The sequence below is a fragment of the Telmatherina bonti genome (assembly GCF_933228915.1).
Source record: "Telmatherina bonti genome assembly, chromosome: 19".
Lineage (NCBI taxonomy): Eukaryota > Metazoa > Chordata > Actinopteri > Atheriniformes > Telmatherinidae > Telmatherina > Telmatherina bonti.
In genome coordinates this window covers 26,936,524-26,952,844 of record NC_136617.1, presented here as the reverse complement: position 1 = coordinate 26,952,844, position 16,321 = coordinate 26,936,524, and the positions used below count along the sequence as shown (strand labels likewise).

General features: G+C 39.0%; 1 protein-coding gene across 1 annotated transcript in view; it reads right to left on the bottom strand.

Annotated features, from left to right (window-relative positions):
• The window catches only part of nhsl3 (NHS like 3), a gene marked incomplete at its 5' end in the record, with an annotated part of 48,128 nt that overhangs the window by 12,540 nt on the left and 19,267 nt on the right, over positions 1 to 16,321 (bottom strand). The window lies entirely within an intron of this gene.

Here is a 16,321-nt window from a genome sequence, read left to right as displayed (position 1 = left end):
GTAAGAATTAAACAACACAAAAACACTTCTGGGGTTAATCATGAAAACCTCATAAAAATAAAAACAATGGATCTAATAAAATCTGAAAATAAGACAAAGTGTGGCCTACTGAATATTAGATCCCTCCCAAATAAGTCTTTATTAGTCAATGACTTGATAGGTGATCACCACATTGATTTATTCTGTTTTACGGAAACCTGGTTACAGCAAGAGGATTATGTTAGTATTAATGAAGCTACGCCAGCTAACTATTTAAACTTTCACATTCCTAGAACTACAGGCAGAGGAGGAGGTGTTGCAGCTATCTTTAAGTCAGAATTTTTAATTAATCCTAAGCACAAAACTAACTATAAAACCTTTGAATTCCTGACATTAAATTTATCTCGTCCAAAATGGAATTCAGAGAAACCGCTCCTTTTAGCATTAGTGTATCGCCCACCTGGACCTTACTCTGAGTTTCTGACCGAATTCTCTGATCTCTTGTCTGAGTTAGTGCTGACTACTGATAAGGTCATTGTACTAGGTGATTTTAATATTCATGTTGACGATGAAAATGATAGTTTAAACATTTCCTTTAGCTCTATTCTAAACTCAATTGGGTTTTCACAAAATGTCAATGGAGCCACTCACTCTCATGGTCACACTCTTGATCTTGTTCTAACATATGGTATTGAGAATGATAAGCTCAAAGTATTTCCTCAAAACCCTGTCTTGTCCGATCACTTCTTATTAACCTTTGAATTCACTTTATTTGATTACTCACTGACCAAAAATAAATTCTACTATAGTAGATGTTTATCAGACAATAATATTACAAAATTTAAACAATCAATTGAATCAATTTTTTCACATCTACCATGTGTTAGCATGACTGAGAGTCCCCCTTTAAGCCTTACTCCTGCTCAGATTGATCAACATGCTGATACTATAACAGCTTCAATGCGTACAACCTTGGATAATGTTGCTCCCCTAAAGAAGAAGAAATTAGGTAAGATTATGAAGGCTCCCTGGTTTAATTCCCAGCTTTGAGCTCTAAAACAGGCATCAAGGCGTTTGGAAAACGCCTAGTTCATCAGGACTAGAGGAGTCTCACTTAACCTGGAAAGAAAGTTTAATCGTATACAAAAAAGCCTTACGTACGGCAAGAACAGCTTATTATTCATCATTGATAGAGGAAAACAAAAACAACCCTCGGTTTCTTTTCAGCACTGTAGCTAGGCTTACTAGGAGCCGGAGCGCTGTGGAGCCATGTATTCCTTTCTCACTTAGCTGTGATGATTTCATGTATTTTTTCAGGAATAAAACTGACACTATTAGAGATCAAATTCACAATACTCTTCCTTCTACCTATAATGTTGAGCCTGTTGTGGTCTCCGAAGCATCCTTAGAACCAGGATCTGACTTGTTTCTAAATAGTTTCTGTCCTGTCCAACCCTCTGAATTAACTAAAATAATAGCTTCATCTAAACCATCCACCTGTATCTTAGACCCTCTCCCAACGAGCCTCTTTAAGGACATTTTCCCTTTAATTAATACATCACTACTAAGTCTTATCAATATGTCTTTAGTGACAGGATATGTACCACAATCATTTAAAACTGCTGTAATCAAGCCTTTACTTAAAAAGCAATCTCTGGATCCAGAGGTGATAGCAAATTATAGACCTATATCTAACCTCCCGTTTATGTCCAAAATTCTGGAGAAAATAGTTTCCGCTCAGCTACATGCCCACCTGAGCAGAAATAATTTATGCGAGGAGTTTCAGTCAGGATTTAGAGCTCATCATAGCACTGAGACAGCATTGGTGAAAGTTACTAATGACCTTCTTATGGCCTCAGACAAAGGACTTGTGTCCGTACTTATCTTGCTTGATCTTAGTGCTGCATTTGATACAGTCGATCATAACATTCTGTTACAAAGACTAGAACAGGTGATTGGAATTACAGGTACAGCGTTAAGCTGGTTTAAATCATATTTATCTGATAGACTTCAGTTCGTTCATGTAAATGACAAGTCCTCCTCCCAAACTACAGTAAGTCATGGAGTTCCTCAAGGTTCTGTACTTGGACCAATACTCTTCACGCTATATATGCTCCCTTTAGGCAAAATTATTAGACAGCATGGAATAAACTTTCATTGTTATGCAGATGATACTCAACTATACTTATCCTTTAAACCAGATGAAACAAATCAGCCCAATAGGCTACAAAATTGTCTCATAGACATAAAGACTTGGATGTCTAGAAATGTTCTCCTCTTAAACTCAGATAAGACTGAAGTAATTCTCGTTGGATCTGAAAAACTCAGAGCTAAATTTTCTGGTTTTGTAATGAACCTGGATGGCATTACTTTAGCTTCCAGTGCTACAGTGAGAAACCTTGGAGTAATATTTGACCCTGACCTGTCCTTTGGTCCACATATTAAGCAGGTTACTAAAACAGCCTTCTTTCATTTACGTAATATAGCCAAAATTAGGGACATTCTGTCTCAGAGTGATGCAGAAAAACTGGTTCACGCTTTTGTTACTTCGAGACTAGATTACTGTAACTCTCTATTACTGGGCTGTCCTAAATATGCCCTGAAAACCCTTCAGCTGATCCAGAATTCTGCAGCCAGAGTCCTGACCAGAACCAGCATGAGAGATCATATTTCTCCAGTTTTAGCCTCTCTTCATTGACTGCCTGTTGAATCTAGAATAGAATTTAAAATCCTTCTCCTTACATATAAAGCCCGCCACAACCAGGCACCACTATATATCAAAGACCTCATTGTTCCTTATATACCAAGCAGAGTACTTCGTTCGCAGACTGCAGGCTTACTTGTGGTTCCTAGAGTCTCAAAGAGCCGAGCAGGAGGCAGAGCCTTTGGTTATCAGGCCCCTCTCTTATGGAATAAGCTCCCAGTTAGTGTTAGGGAAGCAGACACCCTCCCCACCTTTAAGACTAGGCTGAAGACTTATCTTTTTGATAAGTCCTATACCTAGGGATGGTTAGCATCCCTTAGTTATGCTGCTATAGGTTTAGACTGCTGAGGGACATTTCCTGATACACTGAGCTTCTTTCTTTTTCTCTTTATCTCTTTCTTTTACCCCCCCCCCCCCCCCCCCCCCCCCCCCCCCCCCATAACAGTGTTGCATCATTAACATGTATGTCTCCTGTCTCAGCAGGTCTCCCTGGCCGGGAGTAGCAGTTCCTGTTGTCTGTTGTCTTTCTGTCCTCTTCCCCCCACACAGCAGAGGCAGATGGCTGCCTGTCCTGAGCCGGGTTCTGCCAGAGGTTTCCTTCCTGTTAAAAGGGAGTTTTTTCCTTCCCACTGTTGCCAGTGTGCTTGCTCAGGATGGGAGATTGAGTTGGACTCAACTCAATCTGTTGGTTTCCTTATATAGGCTATTATGAATTGGCCTTCATTATGTTTTCCCCTCTGTCTGTAAAGCGTCTTGAGATGGCATTGCCGTGATTTGACGCTATATAAATAAAGTTGAATTGAATTGAATCTGTTATCTGCCTAATGATAAACAATCTAAGGCTCCTGCTGGTGTATTCACACCGTCTGCTTTATCTGCAGTCATTGAGCCGCAGGTCACTGCCTTCCTTTAACTTCTGAGACGAGGCCGCCAAATTACCTGTCTGTTGGGATTCTTGGGCTATTTCTGGTTTAAAGAGGAGGAGAAAAAAAAGAGAAATAATTCCTGCATATGTTTCTCATGCATTGCAAAATAATTCCACTCTCAGTATTAGTCTGCAGCCTCTCGCTGTACCTCATGAACAGACAAGAGAAGATCACGAGGATCATCTTCAGTCATGAGAATAAACACCCATGGAGTGAATTAGTAAAACACACTGGGTCCATTTTGTCCCTTTTAAATGGAGTGACAGATTCCCTTCTGCTCCCATTAAAAGTAATTAAAAGTTAATTAACTTCTCCCAAAGATCAGATCTGTAGGCTGATTATTAATGTGAGATGATTAATGATGTTGGTGTGTGAGGAGGGTTTGTCTTGTATTGTGTGTGTGCATGTGAGAAGTGAATGAATTAATACTGGGTGTGTTTACTGCTCGGCTGTGAGTCATTGTTTGCTTCGGGACTAATGGCTGCCAAAGAAGTTTAGAAAATCTAAGGACTTATGGGTTTTATTACTTGTTTATACACTGTTTCTGCATGTTGGGTTGGTGTTTTTTTTTGTTTTATTAGATCTGATGAGCAAGTGTGTCCAAACTTTTGACTGTGACTGTGACTTCAGGTTCTAGATCTACACTTTCTAAGTTGAGCTTGAAATTAAAAGTTACTTAAACTGTTGTCGTGTCTGATCGCATTATTCTATTCTATTCTATTCTATTCTATTCTTCATCATAATCTTAATTTTTCTTTACATTTCAAGCTAAACTTTCTAAGTGTAGCTTGAAATGAAAAGTTAGTAAAACAGTTGTTGTGTCTGATCCCATATTCTATTCTATTCTATTCTATTCTTCATCATAATCTTAATTTTTCTTTACATTTCAAGCTCAACTTTCTAAGTGTAGCTTGAAAAGAAAAGTTAGTAAAGCAGTTGTGTCTGATCCCATTTTCTATTCTATTCTATTCTATTCTATTCTATTCCTTTGTGCTGTAGTTTAGCAGATGCTTTTCTCCAAAGCGTATCTGAGAGTGAGAACAACACAAGTAAGAAATCAAACAGGAGGCAGCAGCATCATAATTTTTATTTTTTTGTGCGCTTCCCCTCCTCACAATAGCCCCTTAGTTTCATTACGAAAACACGATTTCATCACATGATATCATCTTGGGCGTGAGTGCACATAGCTTATTTAATGCTGATTTGTGTCAGAGAGAATCTGATGGTCGACTGTTTCAAAGGGAGCTGACAGATTTAAAAAGAGAAGATGGATCTGGCGAGCTGTAGGGAATCAGTAACTGACAGGAGAGCAGTTTCAGTGGAGTGGCGCAGCCTAAAGTCAGACTGATATGGATCGAACATGTTGAGGTGGAGGAACTGTGACACCTGACTGAAGACGGCGCGCTCTGATTTTAACATTGACCGGAGATGATTGTTTTCCATCTCGAGATGTTAGGCCAACCCAGTGTCAAAGGTTAATGCTTTGCATCTGCATGAGTCCAGCCTTAGAAGCTGAATCTGAGCCCAATTACATGTCCATCAATATCTGACAACTAGAAGTCATCAGATAAGTTTAATCTTATCCATACATGCACTTCTGAAATGCAACCTTAAAAAAAAACCAACTCATACATCCTTTTCTCATTTCATTACTATTGTCACTTTTATTTGTCCGTTGTGTTGTCAACAAACTACAACTCCTAACTGCATCTACCATCACAGCCAGCCATACATCATTTCTTTAAAACACACACGTTTTCTTAGCAAACACACACTCTCCATCAGATGAATGGAGACCAAGCCGAAAAAACTCTGTTTCTTTGAAACTTCTGATAAAATAATTGAATAACATCTAAACAATCAAGCTATTAAAATGAGGAAAAATGTCAACAAATATAGCAAGAAATTGTTTAAAAAAATTATTTTCATGAAAAGCAACAACAATACGTGAAAGTACAGAGGTACCTCTTTGTTCAGTATAATAATGCTCCTTACTGCTGACATCAACCAGGTCAACCTGTTCAACACCAAGACTAAATCTGTGTAGAAATATACTGTTTTACACAGTGGAACAAGACTATTTTCTTCATGCTTTCAAACCTGATATTCACAAATTCATCTCTTTAAGAGCAACACTTAACATAAGCTGCTCTTCATCATTCCTCGTGCAACCCCATATAACCTCATGCTCCACTAGAGAGTGCTAAATCAGCTCTGACGCTGCCCCTTCCGCCAGTGTGAGACTGAAAAAGCAGCGGGTCATTTGATGAGAATGCTTTACTGTAGATGGCCAGCCTGTTCTGGTGCTGAGCAGAGAGGAGGCCAAGTGGAAAATACGACTCCCAGAAGACTGACAAAGCACATGCTTATTGGGAAATGACATTCTTTGTCCACACGGGCAGTATTAGCTCATCTCATGTCCTCGACTCACCCTTTTATTCGCAGCATATGAAGAGAATGAACAAAAGAGTATTAAAAGGGATAAAGATCCTGCCATGTCGTACTCCAGGTGATGGTGTCATGTGAGCATGCTGAGCGCTCGGCCATGACGAAGGGACAAGGTTTCCACTTCATGCCTGACTGGGCCTGAAAACTGCCTGTTTGTGTGCATCAGCAGGTGTATGGTTAGCCCATACCTGTTGGAATAATTAAGTATGTATCGAAGGCTTTTCAACAACAGTGAAGGATAGTTTGAATAATCCAATGTTATATTATTGTTTTATGCATTTATTTATTTATTTATTTATTTTTTACTGTTTCAAATCTTTTTATTTGGAAAAGGGAAATCATGAACAGGCATCTTACATGGATTTCATATATAGTTAACACATTCCTTTCCCCCTTTTTTCCCCCTTTCCTTCTTCCCCCTTCTCCTTAAAGGTGGAGCATGTAAGATTTTCAATATTAAAAACAAAAACAAAAAACTAATAAAATAACTACTATCATAATTAAATAGTTTTTTTAACATGTAGGTTTCAGTCTGTCCATATTTGATGCGTTATTAAATTACAAGTTTAATTAATGACAAATGACAAAAAGCACTTTTTTTTTACTGGTAGGGAAACATTTAAGAACGGTCTTTGTCATTAATTAAACTTGTAATTTAATAACACATCAAATATGGACAGACTGGAACCTACATGTTTAAAAAACTATCTAATTATGATTGTAGTTATCTTTTTAGTTAATTTTTTAAAAAATATTTTAAATCTTACATACTCCACCTTTAACCCTGAAATGTGAAAAAAAAAAAAAGTTTTCCCTCCTGTTCTCCTTTCCCATAACTATTTTATTAATTTAAAGAACGTATACAAAAAGAAAAAAGGGGAAATAGGCAGGGTCCAATACAAAATTCAAAGTACTCTACAAAGGACAAAAACCCCAAAGAAAAAGGAGAGAGGGAGAAATATTATATATTATTGTTTAAAAGGATATTTTAATCGGAGAATGCAGAAAACCAACAGAGTCATGCTTTAAGATGGACATCTCCCAGTTGCCTTTTTCACCATGAAGCTGCCAATGCAAAGGAAGAGAGGGTTAAAATGTGACCTGCAATAAACTTCCAATCAGCCAAACGCACACGCACACACACACACACACATGGGTGTCATTATTCAGCTCGTTGCTGTGTCCCTGATTTGTATTCAGTAGCTGCTGAGGTGGAGTTGAGTTATGAGCTCTCTCACACAGAGAAGTGTAGTATTAACCAAAGAGATAGAGAGTGAGAGAGCGAGGGAGCCGAGTAAACCGCTGTCCTCCATGCACGTATCTAGTAGAGTAGTTCAGGTATTTTCTTGTGATGATCTGGTACCATGTGTTCAGGTGGACCAGTCAAGCTGAATATGAATTCTGGGAGCAGAGCTGTTTGTTACTGCATGTATCTGACGGGAGATGAAAGCTGTGGCAAATAAAACGATTTGTAACGCGGGACCCTTTGGGAGGGTGAGGAGAAGAAAGCATGGCGAAGGAGGTGAGGAAGGGCAGAGGAAGCAGGAAGAGCGTTCAGGGCAGAGAGGACGGCATTAATCACTGCCTACAGTAACTGTCACTACCCATGAAGCACCTGCATCTCTGAAGTCCTCTGGGTGGGACCCAGAAGGAGTGGGATGAAGAGGGAATAAGAGAGCTGAATAGAAACAACAAGGAGGATGAAGAAAGTAAGCGCAGACTGCAAGTGTTTGATAACTGCTTATAGTTTCAAGCCAAGATTCATGCCTGGACAAATTCCTTCCTTCGTTTTCTCAACTGCTTAGGCCAATAATGGTCCCAGGGAAGCTGGAGTCTATCCCAACAATCATCAGAGCGGTCGCCCAGTCCATCACAAGCCTGGACAAATGTTTGATTCTATATTTCATCACAAATAACCATCCAAACTGGATGTGGGAGCTGCTAATGAACAGTCTGGCTGGGAAAGTCTGCATGGATGCAGATGGGAAACAATTTCAGACAGGTCACCAAGAAGGATTCCAGGTAGAATCACTAAAAAGCTTAATTTACAATAAACACTCAATGATTGGTATGCAAAATAGAATAGAATAGAATAAACTTGATTGTCATTGCAAACAAGTGCAAAAAAATTTAGAGTGCCATTTTAGTTGATGCCTCATTCATTCAATAAAACATAATATAAAAAGATAGAGATTAAAATAAATAAAATACATAAACAATGCAATAGTGTACCGTCTGCTGCCCCAGCTTAATCATCTATGATAGGCAGTATTTAAAATGATGACTGCCGTTGGGTAAAAACTGTTCTTAAATCGGTTTGTCTTCGTCTTCAAAGATCTAAACCTTCTACCTGAAGATAATAGATCAAACAGCAAGTGTCCAGGGTGCGAAAAGTCCCTTTGAGACAGTGTGAACTGTGAAGGTCTGCAAGACTGAGTAGAGGGCAACCAGTGATCTTCTGAGCGGTGTGCAGCTGTTATACCACACACACACACACACACACACACACACACACACACACACACACACACCCATGCAGTATGTCAGTATGCTCTCCACTGAGCACCTGTAAAAGGTGTAAAACCTGTAAAATGCTGCTTTTTACCTTTTTAATCTAAAGTTTAATCATAGTCAAGAATGCAGACAAATCAGGTCAAAAAGCTACAGCCAGAAACAACAACTTAAAGATATAGTTGGTCATCTTTATTCTGGGTGAAGTTTTTCCTCGTCATTGTCCATTGATATGATGTAATGTTGCATCGTGATCACAGTGAAGACCTGAAAATTTGACAGAAACAATAAAGTAAATAAAATAATTCGAATCAATTCAATTCACTCAAAGTTATTTGAATTTAGTTTGACATATTGGTTTAGTTTTTTTATTTTTTTTAAAACCTGAAGTCCCCCAAAAAGGAGACGAGAAAGTGCCAAAATACAGCAGAAAGGTCATTTTGAAGCCCTCGCCTAAATTAAACTAATTTTGCTTCACTTCATCAGACTTCATTTTTGCAGAGAAAATGTTCACATACTGTGCAATGATCAGAAAGAGGCTTACCGCCGCATCATCACAAAGGATATTCATATTCATCCTGAGTGGGTTTTTTCTAGGCAGCTTTTTTTCCCTTTGTGCTGTGTGACATTTTATTATTCACCAGCAATACATATAAATTTACATATCTTAACTAAACTAACAAGTGCTTTTACTTTTTATGGACTTTCATTTTAACCTGGGAATTCAATTTTCAAACAGCCAAGAAAATAGCAACAACCCCCAAAGGGTTAAAGTTGTTAAGGGGAGGAACTGGTGGACAAATAGGGAAATAATCATAATGCATCATCTGTATCTTCAAACCTGATTTGACTCAGGTAGAAATTGTATTTGTGAGAATAAATGTTATTATCATTCTAATATGTTATTTGCTAACTAAGTATTAAATCAATAAAGATCCTGAAGCTCATTATTATGATCGGTGGTCCAAATTTTAATAATATTTTTTTGTTACTAAAAAATATGATGGTAAGATGAAATGAAAATGAATGAAAAGAAAAATTAACATGAAAAATACTTTATTGATCCCTAAAGGGAAATTCAATATTGTAGTATATAATAATTCATATGAGGAGGTCTTGTTCCGGAGGCTGATCGCCGCTGGCAGGAATGATCTTCTGTATCTTTCAGTCTTGCATCGGACCTGAAGAAGCCTCTCACTGAACACACTTTAGATAAGATAAAGTGTAAATAAACTAAATAAATAAAATAAATAAATAAAATAAATAAACTTTAGAAAAGATAAGACAGTTTTGGATATTTTATCGAAGATTTGTGACTTCTACAACCAGCTGCTGCTCAGCCACCATAAATAAGCATGAGAGTATAAAATAAGACGTTAAGCAGCTGATCCTTACAGAGGTTTAAATGTAAAAATTTTAATTGCTGCTCAAAAATCACTCCCTTCAGCATGAACAGACCCAATTTAACAATCATCAGCGCTTGATGATTCATGCAGAGAGGGTTTTTTTTTTTTTTTTTTTGTTAACACATCCCTATTCTCCAGAGATAAATCCTGTATTTGCTGCAGTCTTTCATCCTGACCCGAAACCGACTTAAACCTGAGCGGAGGTGACTGATTGCACCTCAGGACCCTCTGAGAGGGCACACAAACACAGAGCTAATCTTAGCACCCGCTGCGCATAAAAATAGCAACTGTCACTCCTTTCTTAATTATCCCTCTCTGACTCTTTCCCTCCGGTTCTCTCTCTTTTGACCTGATAAGGGGGATTGGGGGAATATTTCACAGAGGAGTGAGAGCTGTATTTTCTGCTTGTCATTCCAGCTTAAAAAGCCTCCTTACGAGCCAAACTGAAAGCTCTGTGTACGCAGATACCAATATGGATGCCCCACAGCAGAGATACAGTTCATCCTCTGTTCACTGTATTCATCTACAGACTCAAACAAGATAATAAATTTATTTGTTGCCAAACTGGTGCGGGGGAGGGCGCGCAGGAGTCCCCTGGGTGACCCTGGAAAAATTAGAGGCCACTTAGCAAAGCCAAGGCCTGCAGTCAAGTCCAGCCAGAGAGAAGACAGATGAGGAAAATTGGAAAGTGCATCTCAAATAACTGGTACAGTCAGAGAGGCGAATGTCAGCTGGATGAAACTGGTAAGAATTGAACTGATTGGAGGCAACATTTTTGGAAAACAGAAGTAAAATCTGCAATGGTTTGATGCACATGCTTACTCCAGAAAACATGAGAGCTGAAGTGTTTTTTTTGAAGTCTCCAGATCATCACAGAGGTCCATAACATGGCTGAAAAACACAGGCAACAGCTGGAAATAACAAAAGAAAACAAACAGGTGCTGCAGGTTATTCAAGGCCATGTGGTCCTTACAGTTTGGGGCCTCATTTAGTCTGAGTGATGAGTTAATGAAAGGCCTTCAGCTTCTTCGAAGACTTGGCTCCAAGCAGGACCGGACGGGCCCGACGCCCTGAAGTCTGAGTCCTCCTCTGGACCTGAAATCCTTTTTCTCAGTGAACTCTGACAGCTTGAGTGGCCGGTTTGAACACAGAAGGTTTTAGGCAGAAAAATGACCACTTTAAAACGGTCCTCTTCTTATTTCCAGAACCTTATTTATGTAAAGTAAATGCCAGTTTAAGCCTCAGGGAGAAGCAGTCACTTGTTTTTCTGCAGGGTACCTCCAGATGTGTGTGGCTACCTGTGACTACCTCAGAGCAACATACAATCGGCTCATTTTGTAGGTACACCTGTTTAATTACTTATTAACACAAATTAATCAGCCAGTCACATTGTGCAGAAACACAATGCAGTTTTAGACATGGTCAGGACAACTTCAAGCTATAAGTTTAGGAAACTTTGAACATGGCATGGGTTTAATTCTGAGTATTTCAGGCAATTAGAAAATGTTGCATGGTCTGGTGAGTTTTCGTTTATAGTGCAACATTCAGACAGTTGGTGTAAACACGATGAAAGCGTGGATCCATCCTGGCTTGTCACAATGGCTCAGGGTGGTGGTGGTGGACCACAATCTCTGAGTGATGATTCCAGCACCTTGTTCAATCAATGTTGGGTCAAAACTGGGGCAGTTCTGAAGGCAAAATGAGGACCAGCACTGTACTAGTAAGGTGTTCCCCAAGAAAGTGACAAATAAGCAATACAGCCTTGCTTTATCTGAAGGGAACACAAAGGAAACTCAACTGAGCTGCTTGCATACGAGCTCCTGTTCCTTTTTAAACCAGCAACACTTCATAACTTATGGGAAATAGAAATCTGATGTTTTCAGTTGAGCTTTTTCTTCGTTATGACCAACCAACCTATAAAGTATCCACACTTCTGCAGACATACCATGTCCTCCAACTGCTTGTCTTTCCGTAACCACAAAACAAAGTCATATTAACAAGCCAACAGGAGTGTAAATGTTGTCCAAAGGTCATGAATATCCAGGAAAGCTGTGGAAACGTCCTACTCAAAATCATCCAGTGGTGTCAGAAAGCTTTACTTTCCTGAACATCTAAAATAAATAAAGAGGGAAAATGTTTAGGAAATGTACTGTGAACTGAAATCTGTAATGTGGGAAGATTAATTGCTTTTATGCTGAAATGTGACTTTTATGCTGAAATTAAAGTCTTTAGAAATGAATAAGATTTTGCTTTATCTTCGATACTTTGAGGAGTTATTTATCTTCTGTCCTGAATAATAGAAGAGGTGTTCATTTACTTAACAAAGCATTTAATACATTTTACTTATCAATCCAAACCATTTGTCTTGAAGTTGCAGATCCTTCGGTTTTCTTTGTAGATAACAAGCACATGACTTATTCCCCTGTTGATATTCAAATCTTCACTTTTCATTATAAATCCTTTCATATGAAGGGAAAAACGCTCCATGTTTGGCAGCCCTTCAAACTTCCAAACTCTTTAAACTTTTTTCACTTGCAGTAACGACACGAAGCCCAAATGTCACCGTCTGGTTTGTGTCTTTGCTGAATGAGAACATGTGTCTCCATTGGACTTTGTTTTCAGACAAAAGAGGATTTATATCAATTAATGCGCTTATCTGTCGCTGGGAATGAAAGAGAATGTATATTTTACAGAGTTGGACATTTTTATGGTACGTTCAACTCTTGTTTCCTTCTGAAAACAGACCCTCAGTCTCTTCTAATAAATAAGTGGCATGATAAGGCTGGTTTATACTCTGGTTTATGCAGGGTCTGCACGCTATCACTGCCGTAGGCTTCGCGTAGGTCAGCAGTGGATTGGCACACACCTCTTCGGCAAGCCAACAGTGACAATTGGGAATAGTTTAACCTGTTTGAGCAGAAAAATATGTTTTTACACCATTTTAATGTGAAGATGCCTGTAAAATATGGAGTAATTCATCCTCCAGGACTGAGTAAAATAGGTCTTTTATTACACAAATGCAGATATGCAGTACTCCCTTGTGATTGGTCAGAGTGTGATAGTGTTTCTGGATATTTGGGTCTGAATGCAAAACATATATGTATGTATGTATATGAGTCTATAGCTGAATGAACGCCATTAGCTGCTAGGGCTCTAAAATAGGAAGTACTTGCTGGAACTGAAGCGACCCAACAATAAATCAGTAAACCCTGTGGAGTTTACTAGCAGATACCAACATTACTGCCATCAGCAGACCCTGTGCTTGAGTATAAACACACACTCCAACGCGTCAGCTTCACCGGCTCGACCGGACTAAATGCCATGTAAGTATAAACTGGTCTTTAGTCAGCTGCTGTGAGACAGAGAAATGGACACAGAAGTGGGGAGAATAAATCTAGTTGTATCTGTGAAGACGTTTACTAACCATAATTGGAAATATTCATTGCCATTTGCAATATTTGGTCAATCAAGAGTAATGTTTCTGAATTTTTTATCAGCCATGTACTCTGTGTGGAATAATCCATGTCTATAATCCAGGATAAAATCAAAAGCCAAGACCACCTTCGTGAAAACTCTGTTAACATGATTGATGATGTCCTCTCTTGTTTGTGCTCCTAATTTTGCAGAATTCATTCATTCATTCATTCATTTTCCGAACCGCTTATTCCAATTCAGGGTCGCAGGGAAGCTGGAGCCTATCCCAGCTGGCTTTGGACGACAGGCAGGGTACACCCTGGACAGCTCGCCAGTCCATCGCAGGGCCGCAGAATTCAATGTAACTAACTAAAGCAACAAGTTGTTCATTTCCACTCAGGTCTGTGGATTCATTCAGCTGGAGAGAAAACGAGTCTCCAAAGCTTTCCCACAACTTGCTCAACAAACTTTGTAGGTCTTTTATCTGTCCTGCAGCAAACTGTATCTTCTGCATTGTTTCTGCTAGTATATCAGCGGCAAGCAGGAGGCATCTTATGGTTATTTGGCCTTGAGCAAAGACACCAGAAAGGAGGCATCCCAGGCTTTTAGGTGGAAGGTTTATGCATCATGTTTCGATGTGAGTTAAGCAAATTTCCTTCTTAAACAATACATACATAACTGTGTGCTTTGTTGTAGGATGCCACTGGAGATGTGATTCTTTATGCTGCTGTTAGCTAAATTCTCTTCATATAAGAAGCATTAATAGGTGAGTTGCATGTAAATCCCAATAAAACACATATGTCTAAATACTGGCTCTGTAATGGCTGTTGATTCTGTTTTCAGCAGTATTTCTAAATCTATTGAACCATGATTTAATTAGCCCTTTTTCCACTGCAGGAACTTTTTCACTTTACTCAGGACTTTAAAAAAAAGCATTTTCACTGATGTTATCGGGGTAAAAAAAAAACAAAAAAACAACTTTTGTCCACCTCTAAAGTTTCCCTGAAGAAAGCAACTATTAGAGCCAGGACGTTTCAGAGGGGTCAAAATGGAGCCAAAAAGAGGAGCAATGAGCAGTGGACAGATGATTGAGGATAGTTTGATTCTATTTATGATGGTATTTAGCATGACTGACTCGGAAACTCATAACAACACAGTGTCTGGAAGAAGAGCCAACGACTGGCTAACCTAAATGTAGTACACGCACAGAAACAAATTTGACAGACTTTGAGAAGCTGAAGGACCACTAGAGCTAAAATCCCATGTTGAACGAAAATGAATTTTACTGATCTTTGTGGTGATTCAGGGATAAAAACCATGCAGATTACCAGGAATTCTTTTACTTAGGCAAAAATGTTCCAGGCAATGAAAATCCCTGGAAATGTTGGTGGAACCCCTCCAATGGGATCAGCTTTTCCCTGCAATAACTGATTGATAGGTGGTGTCATTTTACGTATGCTAGACTGTGTCAAATGGAGTAGCCTGGCGTGCTGGTGACCTTACACTTCCAAAACTTCATTTATATTTTGAAATTTTACACTATGCTATTTCTGTTATTATTTTTACTCAAGTAACCCTCAGAGTGTCTCACTGTTTCCCAAGAGGTATATCTACTCTTGTTTTAAAAAACCAGGGATTAACAATGATCATCATAAAATATGAAAGCAATTTGCACGTCATGGGCTTAGCATTGATGCTAAGTGCTAAGAAGTGAAGAACCGCGTTGAAACTGAAGAAAAATCTGCTGCCATCCTCCGTGCGGAGCTGTGATGTGCAGCCGATGAGACTGACGTGTTGTGTGTCATCTGAATCTCACCACACACATTAGACTTAAACAAATCCAGCCTGTTTTCCAATGATTGCACGACAACACACGTAACTAACACACACGTGCACGCCAATCTGCTGGCGGTGAAAGCAGTAGTGTTCACAGACCATGCAATTGTAACAATACGTGTGTGTGTGTCAGGGATATGCAGGGAATAAATGTAGCGTTAGCAAGGACAACAACTCATTCTGCAAATCGGGAGACTTTATTAACATTCCAGGAACAAATTCTTTCTTCTTATTTTCCTAAGTAAAATCACATTTTTTTCCACAGTAAATGGACTGAAGCAAAACATTTTTAAACAAGTCTGAAGCATTTTGACCAAAGCAAATGGGCCTGTTGGGGTGTAAAAGGAAGCTAAAGCTAGTGCTGGCTGAAAACTATCAGAAGACACAGAAGAAGTAATTCAGAAAAGCCCTAATAAGAACCACTAATATCTGAAGCCATGAAACACTCTCTAAATCCACAAAGTCTGAGCTTTTTCACGAGTCTAGCTGATCAAATATTTTCGAACATTGCAACGTGATGATCTTTTGTTTGACACGATTACTTCAAACATCTGAAATTAATCGGAAAGCCAAACCTCTGCCTGTAGACATAGCTTGGAAACGGATGTCAGATACTAGATTTTTTTAGCGAATAGTTTTTTTCAATTGACTGTTTATAAAAGATAGCCTCTGTGATGTCACCTTTATGTTTCTGAAGAGCTAAAATGAAGCTCATTGGAAGTTTCCCACCGTTGCCATCTTGGCAGTGTAATGTATGTTGTCTCTCCTAAAAGATACAAAAATTAGAGCTGGGGAGGGTGAGGGGTGGGGTTTGAGCTGTGAGCGTTTGGGTAGATGATTAACATCAAATAAACTCTGACCTGTCTGTAGCTAAAAGCTATCCGAGCTAACTCGGAGCTAACAGGAGCTAACACCGGCTAACAGAGATGGGCAGGCTAAAGCTAAATCACGCTGTCAGACTGCTAAAAACTGAGATTGTACAACACTCGGAGTCCTGTCAATCAAAAGGACACACTCCATAACCATGCCGAACTTTGACATTAAATTACTTCTAAACTGAGGAGTTACAAAAAAAGATATATTCACCCCACAGATGT